The sequence below is a fragment of the Ailuropoda melanoleuca genome, chromosome 11 (genome assembly GCF_002007445.2).
Source record: "Ailuropoda melanoleuca isolate Jingjing chromosome 11, ASM200744v2, whole genome shotgun sequence".
In the NCBI taxonomy this organism is placed as follows: Eukaryota; Metazoa; Chordata; class Mammalia; order Carnivora; family Ursidae; genus Ailuropoda; species Ailuropoda melanoleuca.
In genome coordinates this window covers 66,332,084-66,351,749 of record NC_048228.1, presented here as the reverse complement: position 1 = coordinate 66,351,749, position 19,666 = coordinate 66,332,084, and the positions used below count along the sequence as shown (strand labels likewise).

The window sequence follows — 19,666 nt, the reverse complement described above, 5'->3', positions numbered from 1 at the left end:
TTTTTTTTTTGAGAGAGAGAGCATACATGTGCACATGAGCTCAGGGGAGGAGAAGAGGGAGAGGGAGAAAAATCTTAAACAGATTCCAAGCCCAGAACACAGCTCGATCTCATAACCCCAAGATCATGACCTGAGCCCAAATCAAGAGTCAGGCATCTAACTGACTGAGCCACCCAGGTGCCCCCAAAGTATGAATTTTTTTTTTGTTTTTTTGTTTTAAAGATTTTATTTATTTATTTGACAGAGAGACAGCCAGCAAGAGAGAAGAACACAGGCAGGGGGAGTGGGAGAGGAAGAAGCAGGCTCCCAGCAGAGGAACCTGATGTGGGGCTCGATCCCAGGACTCTGGGATCATGCCCTGAGCTGAAGGCAGACGCTTAACGACTGAGCCACCCAGGTGCCCCAGAAGTACAAGTTTTAAAATTAAAGTCCAATTTATCTATTTTTACTTTTGTTGCTTGTGCTTTTGATGTCGTAGCTAAGAAGTCTTTGCCTAACTTGAGTTCATGAAGATTTACTCCTATATTTTCTTCTAAGAGTTTTACAGTTTTGGCTGTGATGTTTAAGTCTCTAATGCACATGGGGTTAATTTTTGCATATAGTGTGACTAAAGGGTCCAACTTCATTCTTTTACATGTGGATATCCAGTTTTCCGAGCACCATTTGTTGAAAGACTATTTTCCCTCCTGTTGAATTGTCTTGGCATCCTGGTCAAAAATCAATTGACCATAAATGTTAAGGTTTATTTCAGACTCTCCATTTTATTCTATTTATCTCTATGTCAATCCTTGTGCCAGGACCACACTTATGCCGTGATTACTGTACCCTTCCAGTAAGTGTTGAAATGAGGAAATATGAATCCTCCAACTTTGTTGTTTTCAGTCTATGATGTTTTGGCACCAAAACCACATCCTATCATCAAAGCCAAAATTCTAGGTAAAATAGTGAAATAGGCAATTTGGGGCAACCTGCCTCCCTTTTTGTGTTCTTTTTCTTTTTATTTTCTGTGTTCAGTCTCTCTGCATGCTTTTCATCCATCTTTTCATCAAAAGCTTCTCTCCGGGGAAGAATACAATACACTTTTTCTTATGTAGGTATAAATGACTAAAATAGCTTAAAGTTATTAGCATTCTCAGGAGAATTTGCTTTTCAAAAAAGGGGAATCATTCTCAAATGGTAACAAAAAAGGGGAACAAAAGTGTCTTAAGCCTGAAGAATCATTCTCAAATGGTAACATTTTCTTTATAAGTAGGCAGAGAAAGTGCTTTTTATCAGGCAGGGAAGTCCCCATATTGCACCTGAAATGATAGTATGGATGGGCTGGTATATTGCTCAAGGCTGGCTTTATCCAAATTTTATTGATTTTCTCTCCCCCAGTTGTGAGTTTTATACCCATTGCTTACTTGCTTGGTGACCTTGGAAAATTAACCTTTATGAAGCTCAGTATTCTCTTAAGTAATAGGGGGAAAAATCATGCTCACTGCAAAAATGTCTAGCATTTGATCTGTTTAACTGCCAAAAATAAGACTGACATACATTTTGACTTGACAAATGCGCTCATCATTCTCTCTTCAGGGAGAGGTACGCTTTTTATTAAAGTGATTTAATTTCTTCCTTACAACATCCCTAGTGATGGTATAGGAGAACCATTTAGGAAAGACAGGTTTTATTAAAAACAGTATCTGGGAAAATGGAATGGAGAATCTTAAATTCTCCCCTCAACACCAACAACTCCTGATTGTGGGACATTTTGCTCAGTCACCTCTGATAGGGAACAAGAGTTCATACTTAATCACATTTGTGATGACATATAGCTTTATACTTGCCACACTCTTCCCAAGGATCAGCATATCTGATCCTCAGAGCATTCCTTTGAGGCCAACATTATCGCCATGTTAGAAATGAAGAAACTGAGCTCAGAGAAACTAACAGACTCGAGACCCATATCTTTTTTCCATGCACTCCACGGATCTGTAAGGCTGAGAATGACTTTGGACCCTAACTAAGACTGCCACCCACACCATTCCGGGGACCCGAGACTGATCTATTCTTTGTATATACATTTCATTGGAGATTTTATTTGGCCAGGGGAGTGTTTCTGTTTCTAGCAGCTTCTTTGTTGTTATTTTTAAAAATTTTAATTCCAGTTAGTTAACATACATTGTTATATTTGTTTCAGGTGTATGATTTTTGTTATTTTAAGATGGAAAATACAAAAACACCTGCATATTTTCCTGAGTTGCTATATGAGCCAGGTGAGTCTCAGTGTTGCTAAGGCTGAAAACTGCCCAATTCGATCCTGATGCTGCTGTAGGGCAGGGCCGGGCTCCCTCCATAGAAGTGCCCTGGCGAGCGCCGGGCAGGCCTTGCATTCCTGGACCTGTCCGGTAGATGGCAGCATTGTGAAACCGATGCGTCCTCTCCCTGCGATAGCTCCTGTTTCCCTCCCGCCTTCCCGGTGCTTGGCTTCGAGGCACAGGTTAGCAGCGCCCCCTGATTCCCCCGCTGCTGCTGTGCTGCACTATCTACAGATGGTCTGCGCCTAGCAGGTCATAGCAGGTCTGAATCCACAGCATGGGGCTTACTCAGACTTAGGTGTTTCTGTGGCTCCGGGCGTAACCGTTGCTTTGGCTAATTGGCCCAGATTGTTTTCTTCCCCGCTCCTCTGTAGGAGAAACGTAGGGAAGGCTGATCAATGTCCCCCATCTAAATGGTTTCCTCCCCACACTCCTTTGGTGCTGTGAACTTTATCCTTGGAGACCACCGTGCCCTCACCCCGTGCCCTCCGTCTGCCGCCGCTCACTGGCCCGGGTCGCGCCTCTCGCTCAGGGTCTTCGGCAACAGAGGCTGGCGCGCCCTGCGATGCCAATTACAGCCACTAGAGGGCGCCATCGTCACGTACTGTGCTGGAGCCGCGCTAGGGAGGCAGCGGGCTGGTCCAGTGCCGTCCATGTCCTAGACTTGACCTTGGGACCCGCAACTGCCTGTGGTGGAGGTGTTTCCTCTTCCTGACCAAGTGGGATCATTCACAGGGTGCTCCGGAAGCCATTCCCTCAGAAATCTCATTCCACCTATCCTCCTCCTCCTCGCTTGTTGCTAAACCTCTCTGAATAGATTGGCTCTTTCCCATCAGTTTTAAACATCTTCAAGTAAACTTTATCTCGGAGAAAAACAAAAACCTCTGTAACACTAAGTTCCTTTCTGATGTTCACCTCTATTTCTCAGGGCACCCCCACCCCCACCAACTTGTGGTTTGCTAACTTCCTCAGTCCTCTTCCACCCCCTCCTCTCCACTTCTTAGCAGCTCATCCTTGATCTCTTTAGATTTGGCACCCTCTCCCTTCCCCCAAACTCTATTCCACCTTGGCTAGATCTTGGTTTTAAGGCTTCCACTGCTCTGGCTGTTCCTTTCTATTCTTCAGGAATTTCCTTCCTTTCCAACTCTTTCCATGTCCCTGGTTCCAGCATTCTGTCTTTTGGCCTCTTCTCACTTTCCTCAACCTCCCCGAGAACCCATTTATGTGCATAGAGCCAAAGCCCACCACCACCTCTCCACTACCACCATTTATTGCTCATGAATCCTGATGACCACATTTTCAACTCCAGTCAACATGTCTCTTTTGAGCTACAGGCCCATGTCTTCGTTTGCCAGACAAACAGGGGCTGCTTGGAATAATGTTGAGAAAGCAGTCTCTGGGCTATTACATTGAGGATGGTGGGCAATTTTGTCTCCTATATAGCAATGCTTAAGTTCCAAACAGCTGGTGCTTCTCTTTCAAGGCTTGTCTGAGATTGAAAAATGTCCTTACCTCGTGCTTAACTAAAGATGCAGTCCCTGGATCTAACCATCCCTTCTCCTTCCAGCCCCTGTCAAGGGGCCACATGATCAGAACCTCTTCCTCAGCCCTGGCTGATTGGCCTGTGACAGGACACCTGATCCAGAGCTACAAAGCTGGGGTGGCAGTGGAATGATCAGAACCTTCTTTTGAGGTTTTTGGGACTGGAACACTGAAAGAAATGGGCTAGTTAAATATGGAGAGCTGAGCTGAAAAGTCACGTAAATTGGGGTGGGGGGGCATGTGAAAGATGAGCAAACTGAGGCAGCAAGCTGAGTAGAGGGAGGAAGAAAGAGGCAAGGGTTTGAGCCCCGGAATGTCTCCCTTTCATTTTTTTCAGGGAATCCAGGAGTCTTCTCTGCCCTTGATTTCTGAATATAGGTTTTTCTATATTCTTGCAGTAGCTGCTTCGCCTTGAGCCAGTCCAGAATTGTAGCTACTTCACGAAGAAGTAGAGGGCAGAAGAGCACAGAAAGAACAGATGGGCAGCAAAGAGGACTAGCAGGATCAAGAGGCATCCTCGCTGGACTGACAGAAGCTGGGGAGGTTAGTGGCTGGTGGTGATGGTGGAGGAAGCAGAGACTCAGGCCCCCATGGGAAACTTAACCACTTCTGTTGCTGAGAATCTCTTCATCCCACCTACCCCTGGATCTTAGGTGGGTTGGTCAGCAATGGCTCTAAGAGTCTAATGTTTTTTGAGAGTATCACAAGGCTTGTGGAATGGGTAACACTCAAAGACATAGCAGCATGAACATTTATTGAGTGCCTGTTTTGTGTCAGGAACAGAGGTGGTTTCTGGGGAGATTGAGGTGAATGATATGGTCCCTGCCCTCAAGGAGCTCAGAATCCTTCAGAGAACACAAACATCTACATGTAACACAATTTGAACATACTAAAGTAGAATTATGTACAAAATGCTAAAGAATTTGATAGAAGGAATCATTAGTTCTGCCTTTGATGGGGGTGGGAAGAAGACAGGGAGACCTTCAAAGGGGAAGTGACTTTTGACCTGGACCTTGAAGGATGAGTAGGAGTTTGTCAGAGTAGAGGGGTTTGCATTCTGGGGACAGAGAGCAAAGGCCCAGAGATGTACAAGCACAGGGTGTATGGGAAGACTTGTGGTGTTGCACTATGTGAGGGTGGTGGTGGCTGTGTTAGAGGAGCAGACAATAGGGAAAAGGCAGGTGAGGGCCAAAAGTGAAGGGCCTTGAATGTCATGATTCGGAGCTTGGACTTCATCCTGAGGATACTGTGGACCCAAAAAGGTTTTTAATCAGGGAGTTGTGTAATCAGAGCTGCCTTAGGAAGGACAGCTGGAGGCCATATAGAGGTTGTCTGGAGGGAGGAGAGAGTAGAGAAAGTCAATCACAGGATGGCTTGATCTCAGCTGTATCTGACTCTCTAGCAATATCCTGGGGCAAAGATAAGAACGTGGGTAGGTCATAAATTATAACTGTTTAGAGTACAACCCTCAAAGAAAGCTGATAAATCCAGTCATGCTATTATCAACATGGAAGGTCAGTGGTTCTATTGCTGTGCCACGGGATGCTGTATTCATTCATTCATTCATTCATTAATTCATTCAGCAAATATGCATTAACTATCACTCCAGACTAAGTACAGCACTAGGTACCATGATGAGGAAGCAGGTGTGGCCCTGGCTGTCATGGAATCTTTCAGTGAATAAGGGAGACAGCTATTAATCAGATAATTTCATGACCCAGTTCATGAGTTTCCCACTTGGAAAGAAAAGCATATGGTTCTGTGAGTACATAATAAAGAGCTCACCCTGGTCTCAGCTTCAGCTGAGATGTGAAAGACTGCTGGGAGTTCACCAGGGGAAGGTGGGAGGTTTCAGGAAAGGGAGCAGAAGGTGGCAAGGCCATGTGGTCCAAGAGAACAGGGTATGGTTGACAAAGTGGGAGCCTGAGTGTGAGATGAACTGATGGGAGAGACAGGGACCAAGCCGTGGGAACTTGTCTTACTTAGGTCAAGCTTAAGGTAAAGTATTTGTTGGTGCCCGGCTGGCTCAGTTGGTAGAACGTGCAACTCTTTTTTTTTTTTTAAGATTTTATTTATTTATGTGACAGAGAGACAGCCAGCAAGAGAGGGAACACAGCAGGGGGAGTGGGAGAGGAAGAAGCAGGCTCCCAGCAGAGGAGCCCGATGTGGGATTCGATCCCAGAATGCAGGAATCACACCCTGAGCCAAAGGCAGACGCTTAACGACTGTGCTACCCAGGCACCCTGAGCGTGCAACTCTTGATTGCAGGGTTGTTTGAGTCCTATGTAGTGAGTGGAGCCTACTTTAAAAATACGATTAAAAAAAAAAAGATAAAGTATTTGTTTAAAGTATTTGAGGAGAACAGATCAGTTAACTCAGAATGACAAAAGTTTGGGGGAAAGTGGAAAATCTGAATTGCAGAACCAAGATCCAAGAAAATCTCAAAGGCCTGAATTAAAAGTGCTGGAATTCAAAGATATAACAAATGTTGGCAAGGATGTGGAGAAACAGGAACCCTCATACACTGTTAAATTGATGCAGCCACTGTGGAAAACAAGACGGAGTTTCCTCAAAAAATTGAAAAACTATATGATCCAATAATTCCACTACTGGGTATTTACCCAAAGAAAACAAAAACCCTAATTTGAAAAGATACATGCACTCCTATGTTTATTGCAGCATTATTTACAATAGTCAAGATATGGAAGCAACCCAAGTGTCCACTGATAGATGAACAGATAAAGAAGATGTGGTGTGTACAATACACACACACACACACACACACACACAATAGTCAAGATGGAAGCAACCCAAATGTCCACTGATAAACAGATAAAGAAGATGTGGTGTGTACAACACACACACACACAGACACACACACAGACACACACACAGACACACACACACAGGAATATTACACAGCCATAAAGAAGGATGCAATTTTTGCCATTTGTGCCATTAATGAACCTAAAGTGTATTAGGCCAAGTGAAATAAGTTAGACTGAGAAAGACAAATACTATATGATTTCACTCATATGTGGAATCTAAAAAACAAAACAAATGAATAAACAGACAAACAAAAAGCAGAATCAGACCTATAAATTCAGAGAACAAACTGCTGGCTGCCAGGGGAATGTGGGGATGGGGAAAATGGTGAGGGGGGATGGGAGACATAGGCTTCCAGTTACGGAATGAATAAGTTAGGGGAGTAAGAAGCACAGCAGAGGGAATATAGTCAATTATATTGTAACAGCAATGTTTGGTGGTAGGTGGTAGACAACTGGTGGTGAGCAGAGCATAGAGAAGTTGAGACACTCTGCTGCACTTCTGAAATGAATGTAACATTATGGGTCAACTGTACTCAAATAAAAACATTTTTTTTAAAGTGATGGAATTCAACACATGTGAAGTTCTACATTAAGGTTAAAATTTTTAATTGATTTTCAAAGATTTATGTATAAGGATATTTATCACTGCATATCTATAATAGCGAAAAAATGTGGAAAACGAACTCTCTAACCATCGGAAAATGATTATATAGCCTATGTATACAAAATAGGGTTCAATTGCTAGCTTCTCCACTTACTAGCCATATCATTAACAAGTTACACAACCTCTTTGTGCCTCAGTTTCCTAATCTAGAGAGAATACTATCTCACACAGGAAGCGCTACATAAGCACTACGCAAGTCGTAGCTATTATCACCTATTAGTATTATGTTTCCAAATATGTGTAATGTCAGAAAATGCTCAGTATATGGTTGGTTCTTTTTTTTTATTTTAAAGATTTTATTTATTTATTTGACAGAGAGGCAGCCAGCAAGAGAAGGACCACAAGCAGGGGAAGCAGGAGAGGAAGAAGCAGGCTCCCAGCAGGTTATGCTTTTGGCAGCATCTTCAGCTTGTTTGGGCCCACTGTTTCTGGGGGCATCACCAACAACTTCAAGTTCAACATCTTTCCGAAGGTCCTCACTGTGAAGGACATTGATCAATGAAGCATAGTCCTGAAGGAAGTCATCTGCTTGAAGCGGGCTCCTGTCTCACCCTCTTCTGAAGATATTAGTATTATTCCTCTCGCACATTCAATTTGGACGTCTGCTGCTACAATAGCAAATTTTTCTTTCATTTCTTATCCTTTAACGTGACAACGGCCACCTCTGACTTGCTGGCACATAATGTAACAGGGTTGGGAGGATCTGGTGCACAAGGCACAAGAAACTTCATTCTTGGGTTTGGCTGTTTATTCAAACAAATTGTTCTACACTGGCCTATTTTTCCTGATAAAATCTTTAATTCTTCTAATACTATTAACCCAGCAATCACCGCGTTAGTTGTAGCGATGGCAGGAATAATGTCCCCTGCCATTGATTTTATATCAAATCTGCTCTTCAGAGTCAAACTGAGAATATGCATCCTGAGCTTTGCAGCAGAGGTGACAAAAAGCATTGCAGATGGGTCATCCTTGCCCCACATGAGCTCAGCTCCATCTTTTTTTCTGCTAAATGAACCCTCGAAGTCTCAGTGCTCTTTGACAAAAGATGTGCATAGCTCTTTCCATCTAGAACCTGCTGGTCTTTCAGACCTAACTGGGGTTCATTTTGTTGATCTGATGCCTTGGTTTCTTCTCCTTGACTTTGTACTTCAGCCCAGTCCAACGGAGGCTTCCTTTTCCACCACAGTTTGTTCACTGTTAACAGATACCGGATATTGTCTTTCGAAAGCCTAAAAAGTTTAACCAGATCATAGCGCATTCCTTAGTGGAAATATGTTTAATATCACCATCTTCATTAGATGCTTTGGCTCCGGCTTCAGCTCCACTGGTTTCCAGGAAGCTTCAGGTCAGCTCTGTCAGGGGTTACTCCTTTTTTTTTTTTTTTAAAGATTTTATTTATTTATTTGACAGAGATGGGGACAGCCAGCGAGAGAGGGAACACAAGCAGGGGGAGCGGGAGAGGAAGAAGCAGGCTCATAGTGGAGGAGCCTGATGTGGGGCTCGATCGCATAACGCCGGGATCACGCCCTGAGCCGAATGCAGACGCTTAACTGCTGTGCCACCCAGGTGCCCCTGTCAGGGGTTACTTCTTGATCAGCATCTTCTCTAAACAACTGGTTGAACAAATACTTTGCCCAAATGATGCAATGAATAGGTTCTGAAGGCATATTGCAAATTGTACAGCCAGGAAAAAAGTTCTCTGGGTAGGCTTGAGATGACAGTCATACCACTCAGTTACACCCTTTTTGGTTGTTATTTGCCCAAGGTAACCAGCAGTCCCACTCTCAGTAAAAGGAGTATCAGCAGCCAGACACATCCTATTAGCATGGCTGTGGGCAGCTCTGTTGTCTAAAGCATTCATAACCATTATAAATTTTTGAAAAAAATCCCACATTATAGTCAGGGTTCATGATGCTGCCAGGTAGAACTGTAGTACACTTTCTTTGGCAACCTGGATCTTTGCTCTTCCAACTTTTTTTTTTTTAAACAAAAACTGCCTGTTGAGGTTGTTGACATAGCATCCAGATCAATCAGGTCGAAATGGAAGAAGCTGGTGAGCATGTGGCTCTTGAGGAGCTCACAGCCAATGCCACCTGCACCCACCAACAGCTTCTGGCCCCTGGCCACGGCCTTGACCAGCTCCTGGGGCTTGATCACAAGCTTTTTTGTTTTGTTTTGTTTTGTNGTTGAAAAAAATCCCACATTATAGTCAGGGTTCATGATGCTGCCAGGTAAAACTGTAGTACACTTTCTTTGGCAACCTGGATCTTTGCTCTTCCAAATTTTTTTTTTTAAACAAAAACTTCCTGTTGAGGTTGTTGACATCGATAGCATCCAGATCAATCAGGTCGAAATGGAAGAAGCTGGTGAGCATGTGGCTCTTGAGGAGCTCACAGCCAATGCCACCTGCACCCACCAACAGCTTCTGGCCCCTGGCCACGGCCTTGACCAGCTCCTGGGGCTTGATCACAAGTTTTTTTGTTTTGTTTTGTTTTGTTTTTAGAGAGAGGGAGAGGGAGACAGAGAGAGGGAGAGAGGGAGAGGCGAGAGGGAGATAGAGAGAGAGGGAGAGTGAGAGAGGGAGAGAGAGAGCAGGGAGGGGGAGGGGTAGGGGGAGATGGAGAAAGAGAATCTTAAGCAGGCTCTATGCCTAGCATGAAGTCTGACTTGGGGCTTGATCTCACCACCCTGAGATCATGACCTGAGTCAAAACCAAGAGCCAGACGATTAACCAAATGAAGCCAATGCCACCTGCACCCACCAACAGCTTCTGGCCCCTGGCCACGGCCTTGACCAGCTCCTGGGGCTTGATCACAAGCTTTTTTGTTTTGTTTTGTTTTGTTTTTAGAGAGAGGGAGAGGGAGACAGAGAGAGGGAGAGAGGGAGAGAGAGAGAAGGGAGGGGGAGGGGCAGGGGGAGATGGAGAAAGAGAATCTTAAGCAGGCTCTATGCCTAGCATGAAGTCTGACTTGGGGCTTGATCTCACCACCCTGAGATCATGACCTGAGTCAAAACCAAGAGCCAGACGATTAACCAAATGAGCCATCCAGGTGCCCCTTGATCACAAGTTTTAATGAAAAAGCCAGGAAGAGGTTATTAAGTAAATATTAGGCAGTCTAGCATTTTAGGAAGAATGATAGCTTTGAAGTCAAACAGGGCTGAATTTGAATCCTTGTTTAGCTATTTCCTAGTTCTGTGAACTTGACCAAGTTATTTGCTTTCTGAGTTTTAATTTTTTCATCTATAAAATGGGAATATTAAAATCGGCTGTGGTTATGATTAGAAATAACACATGCAAAGTGGCTAGTCCAGAACCTGGCATACTGTAGGCTGCAATGAATAGTAGCTACTACTACCACTCTTTGGTTGTGTTAACAGAGTAGGCATTTCTAGATCAAAGAAGGTAGTTGACTCACTGCTCAGTTTCATCTGGGGACACATGCTCAGTTTGGAGCATTCCACTCTAAGATTCTAAGATTGTGTGTTGTGTGTGTGTGTGTGCGTTCATGTGAGAGTGCATGATTGAACATTAACAGTCTTTCCAAAGATGGTGGTCCAGAGGCAAGAGTCTGGAAAACATGTCATATGAAGGAAATGGGGATATTTAGTTTGGAAAAGGGAAAGCTTAGCTTGCGCTGCATTTAAACATTTGCTGTTACCATTTAGAAGCAGAAGTAGACACATGTGGTGTAGAGATCCAAAGGAGCTGCCCACTGGGTAAACTCTAGGAAGGGCAAACCCTGCTGTCCAACAATTTCGGCTGTCCAATAATTAGAGCTGCCCAATAGCTGAGAAGGTTGCCTCGGCATTGTCCTGGCCCTGGAACCATCCATTGGCAGATGTGTGATTTGTGTGTACACAGAGATTTCTACTTTGGATGGGAGCCCAGCTGAGAATGAACTCCAAGACTCCATGTCTTTTGTGGTTGTCTTGCTCCTTTTTTTTCTTAGGATCCTGCAGGAGGCACCACTCATAAAAGGCCCCTTGATATTCAATACCATTATAACTTTGAAGGAACTGCAAATACTCATGGAATGTGAAAAGTGAAGTCTTCTTACCTTATACCTAGTTGTCTCCCTAGAATGAAATTTCAACTTGGTTTAGGAGAGAGTGTCTCAGCAAGTGTTTCTTTTCAAAATGATTAAAGTCTCTGGGCCTATCTGGACTCATTCATTTTAACTATTCCATTTCCCAAGAATATCATCTCATTACTTTTTCAATGACCCAATATTTTCTGTACAAGTGAATGAGTCCAGAAAGTCATTTCAGCCATTGATTATTTTTGGTGACCTTCTGATCTGTTCTGAATCCCTTTTCTTTTAATTTCCATTTATGTCCTCCTGTCTTGTCATCTGTTCTGAGCTGAAAATAGGAACTTGGCTTGACCTTATTATCTACCGTTTAAGATTTTATAGTCTTTGGTTAAATCTCATCTTAATAAGTGTTGCTAGAGTAGACTGTAGCTTTTTTCTTTTCTTTTTTTTTTAAGGCAGCTCTTTGTGGCTCAAATCTGTTATCATGGGACCAACTTTACCACCCTTCTGTGTGTATGACAAAATTTTACTTCATATTTTTTGATAAGAGCTGGCTTCCAAGTCAGCCCTAAGAAGATATCCCTATTTGCTTAGAAACAACACTCCCATTTGAACCTGTCTCCAAATCTGTGAAAAAATTTGATTTACATGGGATTTAAAATGCTACTGGGCAGGGCAACATACTAAGTGGTGTTGGTGGCTGAAATGATCAGCTCCTTTGCTAGGAGTTCATTTTGATGTGGGAGAAGAGATAGGGCAATAGGATAACTCTGGGCACTTATTTGGCCAAACAGTACTCTTTTAGCAAACATTTATGGAATGCCTGGGTATGATTTGGCAGTAGGATATGGAAATACACACCAAAAAGACACAATAGTTGACTTCAAGGACCCCCTGTGCAGGGGTGTGGAGATGTACATTAAGACACATGGGAAAACATAGACAGGCAAGTTTCAGAGCCTAAAAGACAGACTTCAGGTTTTGAGAAGAACAGGATCTGGGTAGCCCAAAATCACTTTTATACTCAGAAGTGGGGAGAAGGAAGACAAAGTGGTAGAAAAGAAGAATTTTCCTCCAGCTCTCTTGGATGATTTTTTCACTTTAGATTTTTAAAAAAGATTTTATTTATTTATTTGACTGAGAGAGAGAGTAGGGGAGACTGTACAAGCAGGCAGAGCAGCAGAGGGAGAGGAAGAAGCAGGCCACTCACTGAGCAGGGAGCCTGAGTGGCACTCAGTTCTAGGACCCTGGGATCATGACCTGAGTGGGAGGCAGATAGTTAACCAACTGAGCCACCCAGGTACCCCCTCTTTAGATTTTTTTTAAAGATTTCCTTATTTGAGAGAGAGAGAGAGAGTGAGCGAGAGAGCAAGAGCGATCACAGGGGGAGGGGGAGAGGGAGAGAGAATTGCAAATTGACTGCCCACTGAGTGTGGAGCTGATACGGGGCTCAATCTTACAACCCTGAGATCATGACCTGAGCCAAAACCAAGAGGCGGAGCCTTAATTGACGGTGCCACCCAGGCGCCCCTAGATTTTTAATTATCTTTCTATTATGTCCTGTCTGGACATTACCCAAAAGCCATTCAGTCCTTTGAGGTTTGGGCAGGACTTATGATGTCCTCAGGGCCTGTCTTTGTCGGTAAATCCAATTTACAAGAGCGCACATCAGCAGGAAAGGAAAAGACTCCCTTTTCTTCATGGCTAAAGCTCTCCTCCCTCTTCTCTGTGTCACCAAGTCCTTTTCATGTTTCCAGGACCAGGTAACATTCCCCCTTCCCTGTGACACCATCTCTGAACACCCAGCGGGACTTGAGCTCTGCTTAGCTGCAGTGCATTCAAGCATCATTCTCCAAAGCTCTGCTGTTCTGCTTGGTACTCCCTGGCTGGCACTGGCAGCTGTCCTTTCCTACTGAGGGTGGAGGTTGGCCACGATCATGTCACCCTCATCGCTGTCAAACAGTGGGAGAAAAACTACCAGGTAAAGGTGCTGAGGATATCAGAAAGGACAATATTCAGACCTGTCCTTCTTCAAGGGCTTATAATCTAGTAGCTTCTCTCCAAACGAGGTTGGCTGGTATTAAATGAGATCTATGAATTCTATGAGAACTTTAAAAAACTGTGTTTTTTTCCCAATAATAATAAAGTATTTTTATCAACTATAAGGACTGAAATTATATTTTGCAATGATAATTTGCCTGATAGCTATGTCAAAGAATAAGAATGAAGCTTAAATTGAGGTTTTGTAGATAATCTTTGGGGTCGAGAAGCTATTATTTCTCCAAAAGAAGTCCTTATATTACTCAAGTTTGAGGGACATTTGTTTCGTTGATTCCTTCCTTCCTTCCTTCCTTCCTTCCTTCCTTCCTTCCTTCCTTCCTTCCTTCCTTCCTTCCTTCCTNCTTCCTTCCTTCCTTCCTTCCTTCCTTCCTTCCTTCCTTCCTTCCTTCCTTCCTCCCAACAATATTTATTGTATGCCTCTGTGTTATGTGCCAGGCACTGTGCCAGACACATGAACAAGTGGTGAGGACATGTTCTAGGCTCCAGAATCCTAAGCGCCGTTACCGAATTATCAAGTAACACTTTCCACATGGGTCAAGCCATCAATTTCTCTATACTTTGCTTTCTCCATCAATAAAATAAAGGTCAGAGTATCTTATCTATTTCTGTCTCTTCAGAGGTGTAGAAAAACAGCCTGGGATTAAAAAAAAAACCCTACAAAGAATTACTTGCATCCAAACTTGGTATTTCCAAGTCAGCTGCAATAATCCACATTTCTTCCTACCTCCCCGCTAGTCTCAGTGGGAGGGCTCTGGAGCCCATGGAAGGTCTCAACAAACTCTAGCAGAAGTGGGTTCTATACAGCAGAGCAGATTTTTCACAAGAGCTATCTTCAGATTTGTTTATGCTGTCACCGACCTCCAATTCACATTTTATAAACTCCCGTGGGGCTGAGGAGTTACTCCCTAGGAATCTTCTCTGCTTAGCAGGAGCTCAAGGGCAGCATGCTGATGGGTCTGGTGTTTAAAGAACAATCTGTCACAAAGCTAAGGGGCTTATTACTCATCCTAACACTGATCACTAAATAAACACAAGACTAGATGGAAGCATAACCTGGGACCTTTTTACATAGAGTTAATATGAGTAGCCATTAAAGTAGCACATTTGCAAACTCACACCCACTGAATCAGTTCTTTTTAAATATGCCTAACTATCAGCATTCAGTGGCAATGCGGTCGGCACTTAAACATCAGAGTCGACCTCTACCAGGGCCACTACCCTGCTAGTCCTCTACTCCTGCAGTCAATGGAGTAGGTAGGATGAACTTTGCTTTAAAGGGATGAATTCCTTTTTAAATAGTCTGACAGACAGATGTGGATATAGGATCACTCACTCCAGTTGTGCAAGTTTTTCTGATCCCAAGCATCATAACCAGCAGTTTCCAAAGCTTCCATGCCTGGAGCCAGACCTCCAGGAATAACTAAAATACATCATTTGTGGACACAGTGGGAGACACGGTGGTCCTATCAATGGCTGTTCCGTGTGGAGCAAGAACTGCTAGGGATTAGGTGGGGGTGGGAGGCATGATACCTTTATTCATTCAGCCAGTATTTATTGAGGGACTACTTGGTGCTGGATACCACACTACATGCCAGAGAAACAGAGGTGGACAAGAGACAGTCCCTGCCTTACAGATGCTTAGGGTCCAGGTGGAGATATTGACAAGTGAAAGAGGCAATTTTAATAAAGAGCAGTCAGAGTGATAGAGGCTGCTTGACCCAGTCTTGGAGGGTCAGAAAGGGCTTGTTGGAACATGGGTGTTTAAATTGAGACCCTGAGGATATGAAGGAGTTAATAGGTCAATTTGAGGGAATGGTAAAGTGTTCAAGTCCCAAGGTGTGGACAGCATGACAGGTTGGAAACTTATTTTATCTTTATTGTTTTAAAGATTTATTTATTTATGAGAGAGAGAGAGAGAGAGAGAGAGAGAGAGAGAATGAGAATCTCAAGAAGACTCCCTGCTGAGTGAGGAGCCTGACATGGGGCTCGATCCCTTGAGATCATGACCTGAGGTGAAATCAAGAGTCAGATGCTTAAGCAAAGGCGCCACCTAGGCACCTCTGGAAACCTTTTGAGATTGGCTGGTCAGAGAGTACAAGATGGTAGGATAAGAAATGAGAGAGAAGTGAAATCCTTGATTACAGTGCCTCCTAGTTATTTTTCCCTGCACTCCTTCCCCCAAAAAGACATGGCAGGTACGTGTGTGTGTGTGTGTGTGTGTGTGTGAGCGTGCACACAATAAAAAACCACGAAACCTTAAGTAACCTTTTCAATTGAAATATTTAGTTTGCTTGGTTAGAGGCTATTTAGAAGTGAAGTGATGATCTCTTCGTTTGCTCCAAGTCAGGTTGGGGAAAACATCTCCTGTAAGGCTAGTTAGCACAGGGACTGTGACCTGGTATTTGCCAAGCTTCCAAATTCTCAACCGAAAATTCAGTTTTTAAGAAAGCAAATTACCATTTCTATACCTCTGTATAGAAACAGAAGGAACTATGCTGGAGGGATGTTAGGAGAAAGTCTCATATGTGAACGCAAAACAATGGGAGGGATGGTGATAATAATGCAGAGGGGCCTGAATTCCAACCTGGACCTGAGGCCAAGGGTGGTGTGAATGTGAGTTTGGGGCCTCCTGGCAAAGAAGTGATTAGCGGGGAGGCTTTACTGTACAAATATTATAAACAAAAGACTACATTCTATTTTCTTTCTCTCTGTCAGAAAAGGTACATGTTCAGTATAGAGGATTTAAAAAAATAAAGGAAATTAAAGGTTACCTATAACTTTCATCCAGAGGCAACCATTGATAACAGTAAGTGCCTTTATGTTCGGTCACATTTATGTGTAGATATGTTTTAAAAACAAAATTGGGAACCATATACTTTACGTACTGTTTTCTGACTTGCTTTTCCCCCTAAACTGTATTAGGAACGGTTCCACCTAACCTTTATGTATTCTTTGATGACCTGATATGTAGTGGATGTATGGTATTCTGTTATATACTATAATCTGTCCAATTAATGATTTTTTGGACTTACGGGCTATTTCCAAATGTTGACTCTTATTATCTTGTGATGAATATCCTTTTTATTAATCTTTCTGTGCATTCTTCAGCCTTTTCTTAAGACAGTACTAGAAGCAGAGTTACTGGATCGAAGAATGTGTTTTTTTTTAAAACTTTCATTACTAAATTATCGTCCAGAAAGTTCATGCCTCATGGCATGTTCAGCCAGGTGTAAGACAATCCTCAGCAACACTGCGTGTTATTAAAGTTTGTTTCACTGGTTTGTTTCTGTTAGAAATAACATGCAACGATGGGTCTGTGCACGGGGTATTAGGAACTAGGATTTGAAGTCTAAAGATTCCATACCCTACTTTTTGCAGCACACTTTAAATTATCTGCTAGATGTGAAAGTGCTTTGTTAACTCTACGAAACACACAAATACAAGGAATTGACAGTGGTTGTCATGTCCAGCTGAGTTGGGTTGAGCAAAGTTGCTGCTGAGATGCAGCCTGGTGTTGGTAGGAAGAGTACTGACTTTGTACCAAGTCTTTGCTCCAGTATTTACTGGGTGTGTGACTATGTAAGTCAGCTTAAAATGCTATTAAAGACTAGGTGGCTTAAACAATAGACATTTATTTCTTATAGTTCTAGAGGCTGGGAGATCCAGGGTGTTGGGCTGATCCAGTTCCTAATGAGAGCTCTCTTGTTTTACAGGGGTGGCTGCCTTCTTGCTGAGCCCTCATGTGGCTGTCTCCTAGCTCTTCTTGTGAGGGTACTAATTCCATTCATGAGGCCTCCACCTTCATGCTGAATTCCCTAAAGGTCTCACCCCCTACTATCATCACATTGGGGGTGAAGGGCTTCAACATATGAATTTGGGGGGGGACACAAACATTTAATCCATACTGGTAAACTTGGGCAATTTATTTAATACCCAGAGGCTCAGTTCCTTCATTTGTAAACTGGGAGAATAATGCCCAGTCAGAGGGGTTCTTGTAAAAATTACATTATATATAATGTGCGTACATGTAATAGGTACTCAATCAAAGAGAGTTATCAGCCCCAATTACAAATAGGTAATCACTTTTTATGTTTCTGAATATGAGAGGGATTATCTATTTAGAAACAAAAGTGGAGTCCACCCCTGCACAAAGTCTTTAAAAATATTGAGAAATGTACACACACACACACACACACACGCTTAGCTAATATAAGAACAATAAAAGGGAAAGGGATTTCAGTCTTTGTTGACAGGTGTACTGTTTTAGATTCCTGGACCCAATTCCAGTGTGTGTGTGCGTGACTGTGTGTGTGGTGGGGGGGACGGGGTGGGAGGCCTCCCACAGAATGCCAAGAAATTGTTGGACACCCGGAGGGTGTCCAAGAATTCCGCTTAATTCTGACACTATCTACCTGGAGATAGCATCAGATTCCACAGGTTAAGGGGTCAGTCCTATAAGACTCCTCCCACCTGTGCCCCGGGTTGGGGGTTTGGTCCCATGACAGACGCACGTGCAGGTTGTTACCTGTACTTCTGACTGACTATAAATTAGAGGTTCCCATGACCTCCTCTTTGCATTTGATTAAATTCGTACAGCAGCTCACAGAACTCAGAGAAACATTTTACTTCCTAAGTGACTGTTTTATTTTAAAAGGAATGGCCAGATGGAAGAGATGCCCAGGGCAAGGGGTGGGGAAGAGGTGTGGGGCTTCTACTCTTCCTGAATCTCCACGTGTTCCCAAGCCCGCAGGTTCCAAACCCTATCCTTCTGGGGTTTATGGAGGCTCCATTCCACAGGCATGACCGATTAACTCATTGGCCACTGGGGATTGAGCCAAGCTCCACTACTACTCTTCTCCCCGGACGTCAGGGGGGCTGGACTAAAGCTTCCAATCCTCTCTGCACCAGGTTGATTTCTCTGCCAGCCAGGCCCCATCCTTAGGTGGCATTCCGGAAGCCACCACATTAATGTTACAAAAGAAACCTTGATCACTCTTATCACTTAAGAAATTCCTAGGGTTTTAGAAGCTCTGTGCCAGAAACAGGAACAAGACCAAATATATATTTCTTATTATAAATCACAATATAACCTGTACCCTGGGGCATAGCGAGGGTCCAGTGGTTATCGTTGTCATTTCTCCAATGACTCCTGTTTTTTGCTTTAGTATTTTTTTTAAAGACACAGAAGAAATCTAGAACTCTGAGGATTCAATCCCCATCCTTGGTGAACACTGCTCACGGGCACACAAAGAAACATGATTTCAGTTTCTACACTCATTTTCATATTCATTCTCAATGACCCTGATTGAAAAATTCCTTCTTAGAACTTCATTTGGGCCTTACCTCTGACCTGATTCACAGCTTGATGTCCAGACTCTCTCCTTTGCCCCTTTCCCTGTCCACTCACCCATTGCTGCTTCTCCCTGCTTTCCAGACGCCTCAGCCGCAGCTGACTCCAGAAACATTTTTCCTCTTTAAGTCTCTTCTCCACAGGCCGCCCTCTTCCCCTCATCATTTCTCATTTCTCACCGTGAAAATCTCTCCTCTCTCTCTTTATGGCTTCCTGAGACCTGAAAATAGAAGTGATTTAAATTTGGCAATTATGACGAAATGAAACACCTTTTGTGAAAAGTAGAGTTTATAATGCAGGAGTTTGCTGCTCTGGAAGCCTCTCTCTCTGCCTTCATTTTGTGGATACACCTTCTAAGGTCACCCCTGACCCACTTGCTGAAACCTGAAAAGGCAAGGATACGGTGACTTCTCCACTTGCAGGGGTGAGAGTGGGGTCAACTAGAGGTACCAGGTTGAGGTTCAGCCTAGCCTCTTCTACCTAAAATGAGCTTTTTAGCCCCCCTGTGGAATCTTTGCCCTTCCACACTCCACACCCTGCACCTGGACTGTTCCCTGCTCCAGTCATGTGGCGGCACTAGGTCACTGGAATCTTGGGATGGGGGTCAGGGTGTAATTTCTCCTCGGCCAATGACGAGATGAGTCACCTCCTGTGGGCTGTTCATGGCAACCTTTTCTTCTATCCTTGAAGCCGGGCCTCCTGAAGTCTTCACCCCCTCTGCTATGAAGTACCTTGAGCTCTCCAAAAGTCAGCAGCAATGTATTAGTGCATATTAACATCCTACTTTCCTGGCACACGACTAGGCTACCATTTAAACAACTGGCTCCAAATCTGCGAAAATCGGGTTTCGGGAGGAGGACATAGGAAGCATGTAATGTGGAGCCCATCTC

At 43.6% G+C, this 19,666-nt stretch overlaps 1 pseudogene; it reads right to left on the bottom strand.

Annotated features, from left to right (window-relative positions):
- Nucleotides 1-4,965: 4,965 nt before the first annotated feature.
- On the bottom strand, nucleotides 4,966-19,663 carry LOC100464151 (annotated as a pseudogene).
- Between the last annotated feature and the right edge of the window lie 3 nt (nucleotides 19,664-19,666).